The sequence below is a fragment of the Harmonia axyridis genome, chromosome 4 (genome assembly GCF_914767665.1).
Source record: "Harmonia axyridis chromosome 4, icHarAxyr1.1, whole genome shotgun sequence".
NCBI lineage: Eukaryota > Metazoa > Arthropoda > Insecta > Coleoptera > Coccinellidae > Harmonia > Harmonia axyridis.
Genome location: NC_059504.1, coordinates 42960275 through 42976835, shown reverse-complemented (window position 1 = coordinate 42976835; position 16561 = coordinate 42960275). Strand labels below are relative to the sequence as shown.

General features: G+C 33.9%; 1 protein-coding gene and 1 non-coding gene across 9 annotated transcripts in view; one reads left to right on the top strand and one right to left on the bottom strand.

The window, feature by feature from the left end:
- The window catches only part of LOC123679041 (voltage-dependent L-type calcium channel subunit beta-2), a 254751-nt gene that overhangs the window by 74542 nt on the left and 163648 nt on the right, over nt 1-16561 (top strand). The window lies entirely within an intron of this gene.
- Nucleotides 3148-3219, bottom strand: Trnae-uuc. The gene has a single exon. It is a non-coding gene; the product is annotated as a tRNA-Glu (tRNA).

Below are 16561 nucleotides of genomic sequence, written 5' to 3'. Positions count from 1 at the left end.
CTCTTGGGATCAGCTTGTAGCGACTCTTTGCTTTCCTGAGAGATGGTCAAAATTCTATTCGAATAACTAAAAAGTTTTTCCGATACCGGGAATCGAACCCGAGCCTCCTGGGTGAAAGCCAGGTATCCTAGCCACTATACCATATCGGATGTTGTTAGTAATGTAGCAAAACAGGAGTTTCAGCATGTACATCTTTTCTGCCAGTATTTCTGTATTAGTTCAATTTTGTAATGAATTATCTTTTGTTTCTTAGCAGTTGTATTTCGAGGGGTACTTATATTTTGACTATTTCAGTGAGGTAATATACAAAGTTATATATTTCTTTTCCATTAACGCATATAACTACATTATCAAATAATTTTTTGAAGACTTATTATCTAATGATAATAATTGCATGATCGAAACCAATGAAAAAAGAATTTGTATCAACTGTTAGCAATAATTTTATTACGATAACGAATATAAATTTCAATTATTATACTCTTGGGATCAGCTTGTAGCGAATCTCTACTTGCCTCAGATATACCCAAAATTTCGGATTTTTCTATTCGAATCTATAAAAAGTTTCTAACAGCCTTTGAATTTTGACTGGATGGAACCAATACTGCAGTTTGCGCCGTTTCCTTGCGAGCGTTTTCAGTAAAACCCATGTTGTTAGTGAATGTAGTTTCTAACTTGTGTACCTATCAGGGCTTACAGTCATCAGTGGATGGAATCAAATTGGCTTTATTTGCTGATGACACCTCAGTAGCTATCTCAGCCCCCACATTTCTGGAGCTGCATAGGTTGTGCGAGCTTCCACTGAATTGCTTTGTAATGTGGTGTACCAATAATTTGATGGTCAATGTTGACAAAACTGTAATTATTCATTTCTCGATCGGAGAAAGTGATCGTAGCTTGGTCATTCGTCATCTAGATGATACCATAACAGCAAAAATTTGCACCAAGTTTCTGAGCATCCATATTGACGAAAATTTGGGGTGGGGTTTGCACGCAGATGTTTTGTGCAAACAACTTAATAGTTCATTTTATGCAATTTGTAGGGTCAGAGATTCAGTACCTCTGGGGTCACTGCTTAATATTTATTATAGCCTGGTCTATTCCCACTTGTCTTTCAATATTCTTTTGTGGGGGAGCTCTTCTGGAGCCAGTAGAGTTTTTATATTACAGAAGAGAATCTTGCGCATGATCTTCAGGGTGGGTCCACGTACTTCTTGCAAGAGTTTGTTCTTGGGAAATGACATTCTCACATTGCCTTCTATTTTCATAATCAAATGTCTTATCTATACTAAGGAGAACGAAAACAAAATAAAAAAACTATCTAGTTTTCATGGTTATAATACAAGAAATGAGGGAACATTATTTATACCTAAGCATAAAACTAGTAAATTTGAAAAATCTCCATTATATCAATGTATAAAATTGTATAACCATGTGCCAGATCATATAAAATCTCTTAATGTAAATAAATTTAAGAAAGTTGTTGAAGCATTGATGTTGAAAAAATGTTATTATTGTGTAAATGATTATCTTTGTGACTCATTTGAAACTGGTTAATTATGTTTTTCACAGACTTGTCCTATGCACTTTTTTGTTTTACAGGATTAATAAACTATTACTATTAATTTGCCGCAAGTGCTCGAATGAAAAATTTTCAAGTGGCTTTCTTGGCGAGTGCGATTATTCAGTCGCGCTAAAAGAAATTGCATGTGAGCGCCTAGCCTTATATGTAGGAACTTTTATGATTATTACGTTGAAACGTATGAGGTATTATTTCATTTCAAAGATTAAATAATTCGACAATGAAAGAATTTTGTGATTATTTTTAACTTCTTTCGAAACGGGAGGAGGTCTTTTCGTCAGACTCTAGTTTATAACAATATTTATCGTTTCCGTAGAACGTCGCATACCAAACACCGTATCTCCGATATCTTACGTTTATACCGAAACGAAAGCTTGTACGTTATTTCAGAATTTCTCAGTAAGGCGGCGTCCATCAAATGAGTAATATGGGAAACAAAGTGCGAAGAACCAGTTTCGGAGTGTAATTGAACAATGAGCTGTAGATTCTGATGCTCATTCCTAGAATAAATCGGTATAATCGGAGTTTCCTTGGGTCGTAGTGAGCAAGATCGCAAATAATAAATTACACCTTTCCGATTTCGTGTTATTAGTCAGGTACGAGTAATTAGGCATCGGCCCACTCTCCTTGTGAAAAAAAATGATGGTAATCTTTCCAAGGAATTTTTTCTTTTGATTTTTGTTGGGTGTTTGGGAGAGAATAATCACTCGGAGAATTCACAACGCACGAGTATTTAATCAAGGACGGAAATAATTTTCGAAAACATAATATTTCCTCTTGATGTACATAATTGTATTGACTGGTATTGAATAGATCTAATTCTTTTCATTTATTTCAAATAAATATAGGAGCATTCAATTTTGAATATTGAAGCAGAAAAAGCAGAAATAATGTTTCTATTTTTCTATTTTTCTTCTTTTATTAATTTACAAAAAGGTGTATATTCCTAGTAACTACACATTGGTTTGGTTTGAAGTTATAAAAAAGGAAAACTCATGTTTTCAATAATAGTGATTTTGAAATAACAAGGTAATCGATAGTTTCAATAATTTATTACCAAAAGAGACTTATAACCACTTTAAAGTTGAAAATTGGTACAGAAAAATTGTCTGCGCGGGAATTTTACTTACGCGACTTCACTCAGTTTGTTGTGTTCTTTCAGAATCTGAAAACGGATTGTCAAAATTTTGATATACAGGGTATTACTTCAAGGATATAATCGCTTCATAATTTTTCGTTGATCCGGAGCTGTATTTTCCTTGTGATCATTAGATGATTCATTTAAGCTTCAAATAAGAAAGATGTATGCCAAACATGGAGAAAACATACTGAGTGGATGGTTTGTTGTGGCCTAGGAAAGAAATTAGCGAAATTCATTAATCACCCTGTGACTCGATAACAAAGGCAGTCAGAACCATTAAATGGGATGGAGTATATCTAGAACCACCTCTGTGTCCTCTATTCAATGTTCAAGTTTTACTCTTTACCAATGAACACCCCGTATAAACGTGAATATATATTTCGAAGATTTCGAATTTTTCTATTCGAATCTATAAAAAAATTTATTCCGATACCGGGAATCGAACCCGAGCCTCCTGGGTGAAAGCCAGGTATCCTAGCCACTAGACCATATCGGAGATTGTAAATGAGTCAATTAAAGAAGAGTACCAGCATGTGAATTTTTCTGCCAGTATTTCTCAAATAAGTTGGTGAATTTTGTAATAAGTTTTTTTCATGTTTTGTTTATATGGGTATTTATACTACATATTACAGTGAAGTAATATAAGAAGTTAGTTTATTGCTTTTCCTTTAACGCATGTACCTACATTATGAAAAAGTATTTTTGAAATTTATTATCTACCTGTTTTGACATGATAATAATTGATGCATTTAATTTTAGAACTTGCAGAATCGAGACCAAGAAAATAAAAATTTGTATCAAATTTGGAGCAATCATTTCATAGAGCTAACGAATATCACCAATTTCAAATTTCAATTATACTCCTTGAATCAGCTTGCAGTGAATGTTTGTTTGCCTGAAAAATGGCCAAAATTTCAAATTTCTTTTATTCGAATCTATAAAAAACTTCTTCCGATACCGGGAATCGAACCCGAGCCTCCTGGGTGAAAGCCAGGTATCCTAGCCACTAGACCATATCGGATATTGTTAGTGAATAAGCAAAAGAAGAGTCCCAGCATGTGGAATTCTCTGCCAGTATTCCTCAAATATGTTGGTAAATTTTGTAATAAGTTTTTTTATGTTATGTTTCGATGGGTATTTATACTACATATTACAGTGGGGTAATATTAGAAGTTATATTATTGTTTTTCCATTAACACATATATCTATATTATAAAATAGTATTTTCGAAATTTATTATCTACCTACCCGTTTTTACGTGATGATAGGTAATTGATGCATTCAATTTTAGAGCTTGAATCAAATCTGGAGCAATAATTTCATTGAGATAACGAATATCTGTATTTTAAATTTCAATTACAATCTTTGAAACAACTTGTAGTGATGTATTTGTTTGCCTGAGATATGGCCAAAATTTCAAATTTCCTTTATTCGAATCTAAAAAATTTTCTTCCGATACCGGGAATCGAACCTGAGCCTCCTGGGTGAAAGCCAGGTATCCTAGCCACTAGACCATATCGGATGTTATTTAATGAGACAGCAAAAGAAGAGTCCCAGCATGTGTAGTTTTTCTGCCAGTATTTCAGAAATATGTTGGTAAATTCTGTAATTTTTTTTTTTTTCGATATTATGTTAAGATGGTTATTTATACTACATATTGCAGTGAGGTAATATTACAAGTTACATTATTGCTTTTCCATTAACGCATATATCAACATCATTAAATAGTATTTTGGAAATTTATTATGTACCCGTTTTTACGAGATGATAATTCATTCGATTTTAGAGCATGCATCAAATCTGGAGCAATAATTTCATGGAGATAACAAATATCTCCAATTTTAAATTTCAATTATATTCTTTGAATCAGATTGTAGTGAATGTTTGTTTGCCTGAAAGATGGCCAAAATTCCAAATTTTTTTATTCGAATTTATAAAAAAATTTCTTCCGATACCGGGAATCGAACCCGAGCCTCCTGGGTGAAAGCCAGGTATCCTAGCCACTAGACCATATCGGACGTTGTTTACAAAGGAATCAGTAAATGAAGAGTTTCTGCAACTGTTGTGTTTCTGTCAGTATTTCTGAAAGAGGTTGATTTTGTAATAATTATCGTTTCTTACCCAGTCAGTGGCGACGCTAGAATAGGGCTAATTTTTGCTGCCTTCTTGAAATACCACATGAACAAAAACACCGTTCAACGTAAACTAGATGGACCCGGAAAAAAAGATTATGTGATCTCAATTTTTCGATTTGTATAAAGTAGTGAATAGAAATTCAATACTCCCAAAAATAAGGGAAACATTTACTAGGTAATTCCAGGGGAGGATACATGATTTCTCCAAGGGAGGGGGCTCACAGTACCAAATTCACATGAAAATGAAAAAAGGCCGCATATAACTATATTATTTTTTCTGAATTAATTACATAGCCTTTTTTACATGATAATAATTGAGTCATTTGGTCTTCGAGATTCTTGGATCTATGCCAAAGAAATAATAATTGGTATCGAATTTGGAGCAATATCATCATTAAGATGTCTTCATTTTTAAATTCCAATTATTACTTTTGAAACAGCTCTAGGAAAAAACTTGATATTGATAACTCTACACACTTTATTACTCTTATCATTCACTGATAAAAAATTCGTATGTATGTAGGTATTCGTTAATGGACAAAATCGCTTCAATCATAAAATAAAACTATAACTTTTTTTTATTTGAATTTATTCAAAAAATTCCGTTCCGATGAAACTGGAACTCTGAAGTTGATTCTAAAAGTTAAAAAAGGAGATCAGAAAATAGTTATTTGTTTTATTAGGTAGCAAAGTAGTAGATCGACTGCCGCTGCTGATAGGAATTCAGCCAAAGCAGTCGATATATATATGCCATGTTAAACATATAATTTTTTCTTTTATTGTTTATAACGATACATGTAGGATATTGTATTTGTAAATTAATACAATTCCCGCAATCTTCTCGCAATTGTTAGATTGGTTGGTTGAAATGGAAATGTATATAGGTATCCATGATAATTATAGTTTGACAGTTCATGAAATACCTGAGAGTTTTGTGGAAAAATACCGGATATATTTATATTATGTAAAATGATAGCGACTTAGAAGTACTTAGGTACTCCTCCAGAAATAAGGAAGGTGGCAAAAAATATTGATTGTCATAAAATGTCGATTGTTTTAGTGGTATTAAGAATAATCACTTTGCCGTCTAGGCAGGAAAAGTAATGCTTTGCTGATTGATATGTATCTACAAAATCAATATTCGATGTCAATCGGAGAAAAAAAGAATTTATTTATAATTATTATCATTTATTCATTTTATTTACGTATTTATCAAAATCATAAATAAAAATCATGGAAGTCAGGAGTCTTGGAGCAGTCATCGCAAACATTAGGAAGATTGTTCGGCTATTATTGTTGTAATACTATACTAATATTGCCTTTACAGTACTACGCCTTTGCGCAATAGCAATTTTTCTGTAAACCAAATTAATACACGGTCGATATCAGCCCTTCAGCAATAGTCATGTACCTGAAGCAGTCTTCACGGCGAAGCGATCAAGAGATAGCCACACGGCAAATATCAAATCGGCAAATCTTCAATTCTGGACGGAAATTCTGAAAATCACAACCACCTGCTGTTCAAGAACTGACCGTGGTACCGACCGACAAAAAATATACCTAAATTTGTCCTTGAGACCCGACCGGCGGCTGGCCGGATTGCATCGAATCGCAACCATTTGCTGCAAGTACAACAGATGCGACTCAAATTGTTTCCTTTCGCTTTCAATATTATTCCCTACCTACACTGCCCGATAAAAAAATAGGTCGCGAGGGATCCGTTCAAGTGTATTATTTTTAGGTTAACAATACGTATTATTGCCAGTACAGGTATTTATCTTGAACCATTGGTGCTTTTGTTGGACCATTTAAATTACAATTTTGACATTCCTAACCTATGCATAATTTCCTCAATGAGCAGGAGAGAGCGGTCACCAATTAAGATACTGACCACACATAAGGCTGCTTGGATTCCGCTTGGATTTTTGATGCATCAATATAGTTGACTATTTGAGAGGTACTTACAATTATCATGTTGGATCAAAAACACTTTTTCAAACCTTATAAAGGGTGTTTTTTTCGAGGTATATAACTTTAAATTGGCATTACTGTTCAAGATGGCGACCGATTTAACAGCTGTCAAGTGATTTATCCTCAGTTTGGTTTGGCAATTCATCATGAATAGACTCACGCCTGAACAACGCTTGCAAATAGTGCAATTTTATTTCGAAAATAATGGTTCTGTGCGGAATACGTATCGCGCACTACGTCCATTAGCGATAAAGCGCACTTCTGGTTGAATGGCTACGTCAACAAACAAAACTGCCGCATTTGGAGTGAAGCTAATCCTCAAGTGTATGTCGAAACACCGTTACATCCAGAAAAACTGACTGGTGTGCTTTATGGGCTGGTGGAATCATTGGTCCGTACTTCTTCAAAAACGATGATGGCCAGAACATTACAGTCAATGATGCTCGGTATAGAGCTATAATTACTAACTTCTTCATTCCTGAATTGAACAACCATGATGTCCAGGAGCTGTGGTTCCAATAAGACCGTGCAACATGTCATAAAACTCGTGCCACAATCGATTTATTGAAAGACACGTTTGGTGACCGCCTAATTTCAAGTTTTGGACCTGTGAATTGGCCTCCAAGATCTTGTGATTTAACACCGCTAGACTACTTTCTGTGGGGCTATGTAAAGTCATTGGTCTATGCGGATAAGCCACAAACCCTTGACCATTTGGAAGACAACATTCGCCGTGTTATTGCCGATATACGGCCACAAATGTTGGAAAAAGTCATCGAAAATTGGACGTCCAGATTGGACTACATCCGACCCAGCCGTGGCGGTCATATGCCAGAAATCAGATTTAAAATGTAATGCCACAAGATTATCTTGCGGATAAATAAAATTCATGTCAATCGAATCATCCATCGTTGTTTTATTGCAATTTAAAGTTCTATAGCTCTAAAAAAACACCCTTTACATTTGAGAGGTGAAAACTACGTCATTACAGATGAAACCCTACACGTTTTAAGAACGCCTTGAAATGATTAGAATTCGCTATAAAAATGGTGAAAATTTTGCAGTCACTGTTTGGGAAAGTAAGGCATTTTTGGGTCTTTGTGAAGCAAATTCTAGGCTGGTAAAAGTGAAATTGGATAAAAAAATGTGAGCTATAGCTTAAGATTACAGACCAATTTTTCTGGCACGATAAAGGAGATGGAAATAAAACGTTGTGTATTATTTGTATAGAATGTTTTTGTATTCGATATTTGATTTATCCACAAACTGAAAAGAAGGATTACACACAAATGATTCCAGATGTTCAGTATCGAAAATAATCAACCGGTAGATATGAATCATCTCTTGAAACCATAGTGTGAAGTAAGGTTAGACTAGAATTTATATGAACGATTTGAATGTGTTGTGAATCGAATAATCGAGTAGGCAAGTGCAAGTACATATTCCTTTTGAATGGAAGCAAAAAATTACCTTCGCAACATATCCTATACATAAGCATACGGAAGGCGTAATCTGTAGATACTGCTCACTGAATAGTGCTCGATCACATTAGGATAGCTTCACATACCTCGATAGACTTCAATGTTTCCTTCAGCACCGCTTCAAAGCACGGGCAAATCAAGTAGAGGAAACGATAAATGCATGCACGGGTCCCTGCTTTAGAATACGACTCTCGGCTTTGTTGTGTGTTGTGTATGTACGCGAATTTAGCAATTGCTCGTTGAGCATCTTATCGAAGCATATACGCTATACGTTTCTGTGTAAAAAGAGTAATGTGGCTTTAACAGAGTTAGATTCTATATGCGGAAGTTTTGCTCAAAGGGTTAACGTACCATTTTGGCATCCGAATGCAGATCAATGTTCACCTGTCTTGTATAGCCGACCATTCAGTCGGATGATGCAGCTTTGATAATCTAATAAGGTGAATTCAGAGGTATGTTTATAATTGAGCCAATATAATTTCGCATACGAGTCTACTGAAGGTAATGGCAGCTTTGTGATCAGTTTCCTGATGAAAACAATGTTTGGTCTTCGATTTAAAATTCCACCAGCAGCATTATGCATTTCAGATCATTCTGAACCACTTTGGTTTGAAGTGATTCCGTTGCTCTGTTAGTCTGTGGGTCTAATTCTTGTAGCAGCTTTAATTTTTACAATTCTCATCCGATTTACTTATATGGAATTTGTTGTGGGTATCCTGTTTCAGCTATATATCATCCAATATGAATTTAATAATTTCTGGTTAAAGGGTACTCGTAGAGAATTGGAAAACGTCAAATTACCGGTATTTTCCATAGAAATTTCAGTTTTATCAACTTTCAAACCGTTATTTCGGAAACAATTCCAGTTTCAGCACCCAAATAAACATCCATGTAGGAGATTTCTGCTGTATCGTACCTATAATTTGGAGATAATGGAAAAATAAAATTCCCTACATGATCATTGGGTGAAGGCTTCAATATACTTCCTTTCCACAAATTTCATTGTTTCCTGAACAATAATACCACAATAACCGAATTGACAAGTGAAAACCGAATGATTTTACGAACAGAATTTCATTATATTGGAATAATTTCCATCAGGAGAAAACAGCTTTCAAAAATGAGAAATGTATACTTGAAAGTTTCTCATTTTTTTCAAGCTTCGAGCGTTTTTTTATGTTGAAAAAAAAAAGGATAATATTTTCTGATCTTTACAGAAATTTAAACAAAATAGATATCGAAAAGAAGTACACATAATTTTTTCTGTACAAATAGATTACACTGGATTAATATTAAGTTATCTGTAAAATGATTGTTCGAATTTTTATGGTGGAATTCAGCAGGATCAACTGAATCCCTGATCTAGATAAACTAATCGACAACAATGACGTCACAACTGTAAATTATATATTATATCATAGTATAAGGAAAGGATAGTAAGCCAACCTCCGTTTGACGGCAAGGAAATAGTCACCAGGGGTCGCTACTGTAGTTGGATTTGGATTTGGAGAAGTGACTCGATAATAGATAGCGCTGAATCATGAGCTATAGATGGCGCAGAAATAATACGATAATTCATTCAGTGGCGTGGTTGAAAAGGGGTCGCATGACATTGCCAACAATGTTTATGTTATTATTGAGTTATCACAAATACACGCCACTGGCGTAAATGCTTATTACAGAGCAGAAAAAATATCAAAATATAGAAATCTTCTGACCACTCTATTTCAAATATTTTAGTTCTTCAAAATAACACCGATTTTTTCAGAGGGCTCCACTTTACGGACCAATTTTTGACAGTAAAATTCTAGTAAAACGTGAGTACATCTAGATGGCGCTCAGCATCAACAAAATCGAAAAAAGCACTACACTGGCTTACTATCCTTTCCTTATACTATGCTCATACTAAGTAAGTATTTCAGTTAATTAATCTTGCTTTACCCCATTGACCTTTTTAATAAAACCATTTTCAAAAGTTGTTCCTTAGCACAAATGCCACAAATCTCATTACGTTTTTATTTAATTCGTGATGATATTTAAAGTTATCAACTGAGATTTTTAATTTTATAGGTTTCTGTTCAATATTTCTTAATTCAAAACCCTCAGCACCTATTTATTATTGTAACAAGCTGCGTAAAATATTGATTAGAAGCATGCATGATCAAACTGTGAATTCTTTTGAAACTAGGAATTAAAATCATAACGAAATGACCAAACTCGGAAAATGTGAATCTATTCACTTTACAGCAGAAATAAATATTGAAAATATAAACCTTTTTATTTCAATTCATGAAATGGTGATCCTTTTGTCAACCAAGGTCACCAAAGTAAATTTTCTGGCCCTCAAGGACGTATTAGGCGCATAAATTACAAGTGCTCTTCTAGAATTTAATTATTCACAATAGGTCAGTAAGTATATATTTCATAATCTAAATTTAGCCTCTTCAATTTTTCAGGAAAAAAAAACTCGAACGCCGGGTGCAATGCAGTTTCATCCGCTTTAACGATGTATTTGACTTTCAGAAAGGGCAGACCTTCTAATTATTATTTTTATGCAAGTCCCAGACATGGGAACCATACGGGAACCAAGAAGAATTGCCACGGGTGAGGAGGGCCGATCTTTACCTGCGCCTGGCCGAGATGACTTTTAACGCAATTTCAATGTGGCATATTTCTGATATGGGTCGAGGCAAATGCCTTTTGTTGGGCGAGATTCGGATGTGCTCTTGAAGAAACATGCGCTCAATGACGTGTTGACTTCGATGCGAAACTGAAAGCTCGGTGATTTGGGTATATAGGTGGTCCGGAATTGGAGGCATTCAGGTTGTCGCCTTCGTATGGGATTTTTTGAGAAATTGAAAGTGCTTGTAGTGGGATGCATTTATGTGACGGTCAAGTTGAAGAATCATTATTTTTACATTTTGTTGAAGGTGTCGGCAAATTTCTTTGAAATACTGTTATATGTAAAAGTAATTGATGAAAAAATATCTTTAGAGAAAACATATACCTAAATACAGTTTTCTCTATTCCAGTATCGTAATGAGTTCATTACATTGCTAAAAACAGTGCTGTAATGAACTTGTTGCATTGTTTTCAGTTATATTTTTCGTTTTGTGGTTGTCTACACTGACTTCCGATCCTATCAAATTTCAACACACTTCAGTTTTCAATATAATATAATTTGGATAGAGTGAAATGATTCGCAACTCCATTCGCAATTAATTTTAATTCAGGTGGTGTATAATCGATTTTGTCAGATATAATCCATGAATTTAATGAGTAATTATGAATTATTCCAGAACTCGAAACGTACGATTCAAATTTTAATTCCGTAATCTGTCAATTTTCGTTACAGTCACATCAACTGCCAAGATACAATACAAAAGTCACTAGGACGTATAATCTGAATTTTTCATCGAATTTCGACAATATTTCACAAAACTTGGCTGAAATAGAGAAAATATCGTCTAATACTCGTTGCGGAAGGCAATTCCAACACTTATGCTCGAATTTCGCATTCGTGTTGGAATAGAAGCCGATTCTGCAACTTTTTTTTAGAATACACATTTTAACATTTAGTGAAGAAATCATAAAGGTTGTCCCGTAAAGACCACGTCAAACCGAGGGAGAATGTAGATCAAAGGTTAACCCACCTGCTATGACAAAATTCCCATTATAAAAGTCTTACCGTTTTCGAGATATTATGTTTTTTTGAAAATAATGACTTTTTGCCCCTTTCAATAGTTTTGTTTTTACGGTTGGTAAAATTTTACACCTTTTTGGTTAATTTTTTCAGTAAAATATTGCTGAGGAATGATTTTAACGTTTACATTGAAAACATTCTCCGAACATTTTAAAGGGGGGCTGTGAGAAATATTTTTATTGGAAATTTTGGTAGTGGATTATTTTGTTCATGAAGTTTAGCCCATTGTAGTGGAACCAAAATGTACCAAGCTACTGTTGCACATTACACCAATAAATTGTCTATTTTATAGTGATTTCAAAGAGGTATCACACAAGTAATTTGTTATTCAAAGAAAAAAGATATGGCTGTTTTTATCCAAATGGGTACGTTTCTGACAAAATCAAGTTTGTCAATTCAGTTAAGAAATCTTCGATGTTGCATTACTTAGTGAACAATGGCAATTGTTTACGTGCAAAAATATTACTCGCATAATTATTCACCCCAACAAAATTCAATTTTGCGAAAACAACATGCAGATCCAGATTTTTCAATAAGATCATTTGGAGCGATTTGTCTTCCTGTACCAATGGATTGCGCTACCTAGTTATGATTGATAATTTTATGGCCGGAATTGAGAAATATTTATGACGTTTATCTTCCACAAGACGGCGCTACATGCCACACAGTAATGAAACAATCGCAATTTTGCAAGAAAATTTTCCTGACCGTCTTATACTCCACCGACAATAAGATCTGGTGATTTAACACCTTTAGAATTTTTTTTTTTGGGTCACGTAAAATATAGATCAATGTCAGTGCTCCACAACACGAATCAAACCTTTAATGATGAAATTGGTTTATCGTGATCGAGGACATACACTGTTTTCTTTTTTTATTTCAAAATGAAACCTTTCATTGGTAAACTTTTTATTCCGGTCCTCTCTTATTATTTATCTTCTTAAATCAAGAAATAAATGCACAATCCAGCAATTTTTTAGGAAAGTGACTCGGGACAAAATTTTATCAATAAGTTCGGCGACATAAACAAATGAATGTTTTCTAATAATAATAATAAATTATAATAATTAAAATGAAATATTCTACAAAGTCAAGACTTGAGCCTTGAGTGCTCTCCTCTCAGAGGCTTTGACTTGAGCAGCAATTCTGTCTAAATCTCTCCTGCCTTGTTGAGAGATTCTTCTACCTCCCTCAGGGACAGCCTCAATGATTTTCAAGGCTTCTAAACTTTGAAGGGCTTTTCTGGCGATGCCCTTGGCAGATCGGCAGAAATGGGAAGGTTTGGTACCATTCCTCTTTCTGTCTCCATAGATCTTAGTAACAGTACCTTAATCTTTATTTCAAAACAATTCAAGTCACAAACAAGAAGAGAAATGAAAGAGTGTCAAAACAAGAAATGAGGTTCTTAATCATTCAAAAAAATCTTCCATACTATATGGTTCTATATTCAATAATAAATTAAAAACTTTTTTTTTAAGTTGATCAATCTTTTGTGATTTATTAAAAAACTTTAAACAGCGGTACTCTGTTTGCTTTTGAGTTGTTGAAAGACTATGTTTTGGTAAATTGTATGATAGTGTTCTTGTGTCATAATTTTTCTTGAGATTTAGATATGGAAAAAACAGATCTTTATGTTTATGAAAAAATATTAAACATTCTTGAATATACAATGCATAAAGTGTAAAAATGCCGTTCTTTTTGAAATATCCTTTACAGATTCTCTGAATGATAATTTTTCTATAATTCTTATAGCTTTTTTCTGTAGTATAAACAATGGCTGAATATTTCCCGAACCATAGAAAATAACACCAAATATCAATTTTGACTCTATAGTAGCATGATAATAATTTTTATAATTTTTGTACTCAGATATTTGGCAACTACTCTGAAAGCATAAATAATCAATTCAATCGAATTCAACTCAGTTGTTGAATTCAAAACCCCTCTTGTCAATTTCCAAATACCCAAGTAAACCCCCTCGTCGATACGCACCTGTCTTAAGGAATAAATCAGTGACTCCCGAAACTCCTTCAGTGCCTCTCCAATATTTCTTTAATTGAAATTTATTTGTTGTTGTGCTTTCTCTGATATTTAAAATTTTCAATCTCTTAAGGATATTTAAATATTTTCCCAAATGTAATAATTTTTATGTACGCCTTGGAGCGTTCAATCCGTTGTATCAAAATTCGTTATACAGTTAAATTTGTGATCAACAACGAAAAATGAAGCTGTTCTTGTCCGACCATATTATAAAATCGTATGTTATTCCGAAATACGACAAGACGGTCCGTTGAATATGGTTATGTGAAATAGCATTATTTATTTGGGACCCAGGTATTGTGCTCCCTTATTTAGTGAGCCTGACCGGTGAAATAAACGACTTTTTATCGTTCCTACCCTATAGTCTGCATGTACCACTCGGTAAACAACTCTGGCATAGTGAGAATTGATTGGAAGACAGGTATACATTTGGTGAATATTTCTGTCCCACTCCTCCTACGTAGGAAAGGGTCTTCTCACATTTCATGATGCAAGGCGCGAAATGCTGCACTGTTATGCAATATACAGGGGCACAGATAATAAAACACTGAAAGTTTTACACAATGGTTTTTACTTCTTTTTATCCCACAATATACCTACCTTCAGTCGTTAGAAAAAAGGTCAAGTATATTATCGTCTGCTGTATCATGTACCATAGTATGAGGAAAGGATAGTAAGCCAGTGTAGTGCTTTTTTCGATTTTGTTGATGTTGAGTGCCATCTAGTTGTACTCACGTTTTACTCGAATTTTACTGTAAAAAATTGGTCCGTAAAGTGGAGCCCACTGAAAAAATCGGTGTTATTTTGAAGAACTAAAATATTTGAAATAGAGTGGTCAGAAGATTTCTATATTTTGATATTTTTTCTGCTCTGTAATAAGCATTTACGCCAGTGGCGTGTATTTGTGATAACTTAATAATAACATAAAAATTGTTGGCAATGTCATGCGACCCCTTTTCAACCACGCCACTGAATGAATTATCGTTTTATTTCTACGCCATCTGTAGCTCGGGATTCAGTGCCATCTATTATCGAGGTACTTCTCCAAATCCAAATCCAACTACAGTAGCGACCCCTGGTGACTATTTCCTTGCCGTCAAACGGCGGTTGGCTATCCTTTCCTTATACTATGCTTGTACTACTTTATGTTGTTTATTTTTATTTCATGATTTGTTAACTGAAATTTTTTTTTCGGACAATATTATTCATTTTTACCGCGAAGATTTCCGTCTAGGTTCAATTTATTATCTAAAAAAAGTAGCAAAATAGTGATTTTTTTTTTAAGTATTTTGGACTTTCAAATCTGATTCGCTTGATGCACCCATGTTGTTTGTTCCAACCATACAGTAATAAACATAGATAGAGGAAGTATACGCAATGTTTACATGTCTCCAACATGGTTAGATTATGTTGTAAGATTGTGATATATTTTCAAATCCACAATTTTCCTATATCATTTTGAAGGTACATTATATAATATTTTTATTTGAGTGATTCCCGATTAAATATGCAAATTTGAATAATTGGAATCCGAAATTTTTCCTAATTGTCGAATTAATATTAAGCAGAATATTTATTATTTTCTGTATCTACCTGCTGAAATCCAAGGTTTGGCAACTTTTGCTCTCCTAGTGTCATCGGTTATTTCACGTCGTTTGGCGCGCTTGAAGTGTGTTTTCTGGATTTCTGATATTTTTAGATATTCATCTCAATATATTTTGAGTCAATATGAAACGTTGATTCGCTATGGGATATACGAAGTGCGTTCTTTCTGGAGAAACTTGCCAATTGAGTTAAATTTCGTATCACTGTTATGTTTTCATTTCCGCGCGCTTCTTGACAAATTTGATAGTTTATGTTGGAAACAAAATTTGCTTACTGAAAATGACATATGCTTCCTCTATCTATGTTTATTACTCTGATGTTCAAACATTGAATATTTAGTCGTGTGGTTTAAAAATGAATATGACGTTTTAAAAACTGCATATATGTATGTGATAATCAATTCGGAGCACGGATAGATTTTATTCTTAATGTTTTCGAAATATTTTCGCAGTATTCATTGCATAACAAGTTTTAGAATGAAATTCAGTCAAAATGCTTACAAAACTAGGTGTTGTAGTATTATTATTTTATATCAAGTGATGGGATACCAATATACTGCGAACAAATTTGACATAAGGAGAGCTATATTCTTTAGCAGTCTTTGAAAGTTCTAACAACCTATAAAATTTTGTCATTTTGTGCCATATGAAACAATTTCACCCAATTATGTTAACATAAGACTAATAATTACATTCAGTACAATTATCAATTACTATGACAACACGATTGAGTTTGACAACTTCATTCCAAATAAATTTCAGAACGTCACGTTTTGTCAATGCGTATATTCAAAATTTAACAAAGTATAAATGGGCTAATCAAAGAAAAATTCCCAGAAATACAACATACAGTCGCAAATATATTTGGGGATTATTTATAAATTTTTGCTGCGAAAGAGAATAT